This window comes from Papaver somniferum, chromosome 9, assembly GCF_003573695.1.
Source record: "Papaver somniferum cultivar HN1 chromosome 9, ASM357369v1, whole genome shotgun sequence".
In the NCBI taxonomy this organism is placed as follows: domain Eukaryota; kingdom Viridiplantae; phylum Streptophyta; class Magnoliopsida; order Ranunculales; family Papaveraceae; genus Papaver; species Papaver somniferum.
The window spans coordinates 64,635,534-64,639,598 of NC_039366.1; the positions used below are offsets into that span (position 1 = coordinate 64,635,534).

General features: G+C 38.6%; 1 pseudogene; it reads right to left on the reverse strand.

Moving 5' to 3' along the window:
- Window positions 1-530: 530 nt before the first annotated feature.
- Window positions 531-3,428, reverse strand: LOC113312040 (annotated as a pseudogene).
- Between the last annotated feature and the right edge of the window lie 637 nt (window positions 3,429-4,065).

A 4,065-nucleotide genomic window follows, 5' to 3' on the forward strand; every position in this document is an offset into this window, starting at 1 on the left:
CTTGTCAACCAAATCTAGTGTGTTGTAATTAAAAAAAATTATAAAGAAAATAATACTAAAAATAATTAAATAAATAAACTTCTTTAAAAAAAGAGACTACAAGAAAAATATGAATAATAGTGGTTTTACCATTAATGAAACTATATGGGGATTTTTAAAATTACTATCTAATGAGTTGTTTATTTTTCCTTCCTTATCTGATATGCCTGAAAATTTTCATGTATGCCCTAAACAAGGAACCTTTTAAAATTGTAAATCGTATGCGAAAGCCATAATAACTAATGAATGAATGCCATTTAAAGACTTAAAGGCCTAGACAAATAAAGCTCTTACATTAAACGATAAGGAAACCCTCACTTCCCATTGACCAAAATAGTCCCTTTTTGAGTTTTGTGAAACGAGAGTTTTAGTGAGGACACTTGGCAACATATAATTTGTTGTCATTGGTTTCCTGTTTTGACTGTTTTTGTCAATGGTAAAATCAAAAACGTTTTAATTCCCAATCTGATGGAGATATGGGCAACTAATCCTTATGAACCTAATGTTAATCGGCTTTGATTGATATCATGTTGTTGTTTACTACGATGGATCGTAGTCTCACCCGTAATGCTATTCTTCAGAACGTATCGGCTGATATCCAGATTTTCCCACACAATTCACGGCTCCAGTTTCCAATGCCTTTAGTGTATCTTTGACACCAGAGACATACTTCTTCCCTGTGTCCTGTTCAATCTCCTGAAAGTACTTTCCAATTAAACGCGTCTCTTGGACAAGCTTCACATTGGCAAGAATTTCTGAAGAGAATTTAATTGCTTGATTGAACCCATTTTCACTACCACAAGAAACATCCACAACCTTCAATATTTTATCCTGCAAACGAGGATCAAACATCCAGATTGACTCAAATCAGCAGACCCAGCGATAATCAACCCCGAGACACTTGGCTGACTGGTTGCTGAATTGATGTAGAACTGCCTAGCTAACTCAGCCGTCTTCCTCACATAGTTGTGACATTTCTCCGTTCTAAGACGAGCGAAACGCAGAACTGATTGTCCTCCCCGCCCATGCTTATTAGGAAGATCAACAGTGAATTTCTGAAGAATTTCACGTGTGTTTCCACTTAACGTATCAAAAGGCTCCCGTTCCCATCCATCACTATAAAACCAAACTTATCATCAGACTCATATAGTCAATTGAGAGCCTCTGTGTGGAATTTGTTGTCGCAAAGATACAACGACGCATTGATGGGCTTGAAAGGCTCAAAGTCATAAGTCACCTTCTTTTCTTTCCCATCATCAGTCACAACGGTCCCAGTATATAGAACCAAAACATTGGGTGGAACCTTATTGTAAAGCTTCAACCTTTGCTGAGCAGATGTGATGGCTCTCAGCACGGACCGATGATTAACCTTACTTTTAATTTTGGAAGCATGGAGGTTATATGTTCCGATATTTTTGTAAGACAACTAATTTGTCCAGCTTACCATGAACTGGTGCAACATCTTTATATTCTCATGCTACGCCTCTTTTTTCCAAATTAATATATATACAAGAAAGAAAAATATACTCATATTTTTTCTGAAAGCCAGAAGAAAAAAATAAATATCTGGGAAAATAGAAGGAAAAATTCGATTAAATACGCACATATTTCTTATCTTTCTCCACCTATTTAATGTATTCGCCTAGGCACACCAAATCGAAAATCAATCGCCACGGGGAACACCAAATCGAAAATACATCGCCACGGGGCGAGCCGAGACTATGTGCACACTAAGTCGAAAATGCATCGTCCCGGGACGGGGCGAAGCCCCGCGCAAGTCAGTAATGCACCATCACGGAGCGGGGCAAAAACCCCGGGCACACCAAATTAAAAGAAGAAGAAAAATGCTCGGTGCGTAGCACGGACACAAATCTAGTATTAACTAACAGCTGTAAGCCATGATAGATAGCAAACCCGTGTTCGAGAATTTTATAGATTACAAGTGGAACTGATATGTGAGACTTTGAACTGGACGTTACATTATAGTAAGAAAAATAATATGAATTTTTTTCAATTACTTTGAACTGGATACCTACATTTTAGTAAGAAAAATATGTCAATTTTCTCTAATTTTTTGTTGAGTTATTTTGTAAAAGGGTCATAACTTTATTACTTAATTAGGGTCAGGATAGTAAAAGATGCAATTGATGCGTTAGGGTCGAAGACTAACTTTGACCGTCTAACTTGTTTACGAAAATGCCCTTATAAAATAGATAAATGACATGATATCCTGACCGAGTTAAAAACTTAACCGGGCAAATTAACCTCGCGTCATTAGGGGCCACTCGAAAAGAATTAGGAGCCACACTAAAAGACAAAAAAGGTTACCTAAGCATAATAAGTGGTCATCCCTTAACCGAGTAAGCCGTATTGGCGAAACTACCCTTCTACAATCGGAAGTTAAGGACACAAATTAACTTCCGATTGTAGTGGTTCAATCCTCGACGTTCCAAGACTCCATGGTGGTTCGGTGGTGGTTCCATGGTGGCCAATGCATATGGGTTGGAGTTTTTCGCCGATGAACATTCGGGAGTTAAGGACATAATTTAACTTCCGATTGTAGTGGTTCAAGCCTCGACATGCCAAGACTCCATGGTGGTTCGTTGGTGGTTCCACGGTAGTCAATGCATATGGTTTTTATTTTGTGGCCACTTTACATTCGGGAGTAAGAGCTTTTACTTATCTTCCGAGTGTAACAAACTCCCGAATGTATATTGGCCCAAAATTCTGAATTTCGAAAAACACTAATCTTTGGAGATTTTGTAATTGTTACATTCGGAAGCTAAGTAAAATATTTTACTCCCGATTATACTACGTGCAAGACTCGAATTTCCAAGGCTCTTGGTGGTTCCAAGGTGGGTGCAAGGAGGCAAAACGTAATGGCTTGGATTTTGTGGCCACTTTACATTCGGGATTAAGAGTTTTTACTTAGCTTCCGATTGTAACAATCGGGAAATATTTGGCTTGACAAACTTCCGAATGTGTATTGGCCCAAAATTCTGATTTTCGAAAAAAAACTAATGATTGGTTTTTTTGGAATTGTTACATTCGGAAGCTAAGTAAAAGCTTTTACTCCCGAATATTCCTTGGACGCAAACTCCAAACCATATGCGTTAGCCACCTTGGAACCACCACGAGCCTTGGCATTTCGAGCCATCATGAACCTTGGAACCACCATAATCGGGAGATATTTAGTTTGCTAAACCTCCGAATGTAGAGTGGCCCAAAATTCTGATTTTCGAAAAAATGCATAATTCGTATTTTTTTGGAATTTTTACAATTGGATGATAAGTTAAGGATATAACCTCCGAATGTTCATCGGCCAAAAACTCCAAACCATATGCATTGGCCACCTTGGAACCACCACGAGTCCTGGCATTTTGAGCCATTGTGAGCCTTGGAACCACTATAATCGGGAGATATTTGGTTTGCTAAACCTCCGAATGTAGAGTGGCCCAAAATTCTGATTTTCGAAAAAAACTAATGTTTGGTGGTTTTGGAATTGTTATAAATCGGAAGTCAGGTAAAATACCCAACTTCCGAATATGTATTGTCCATAACCTCCAAACCATATACACTGACTACCTTGGAACCACCATGAGCCTTGGCATCTGGAGCCATCATGAGCCTCGGAACCACCATAATCGGGAGATATTTGGTTTGCTAAACTTCCGAATGTAGAGTGGCCCAAAATTCTGATTTTTGAAAAAACTCATAATTTGTATTTTTTGGAATTTTTACAATCAGATGATAAGTTAAGGATATAACCTCCGAATGTTCATCGGCCAAAAACTCCAAACCATATGCACTGACCACTTTGGAACCACCACCGAACCATCATCGATCCTTGGCACGTCGAGGATTGAACAACTACAATCAGAAGTTAATTTGTGTCCTTAACTTCCGATTGTAGAAGGGTAGTTTTGCCAATACGGCTTACTCGGTTAAGGGATGACCACTTATTACGCTTGGGTGACTTTTTTTGTCTTTTAGTGTGACGTCTAATTCTTTTCGAGTGGCCCCTAA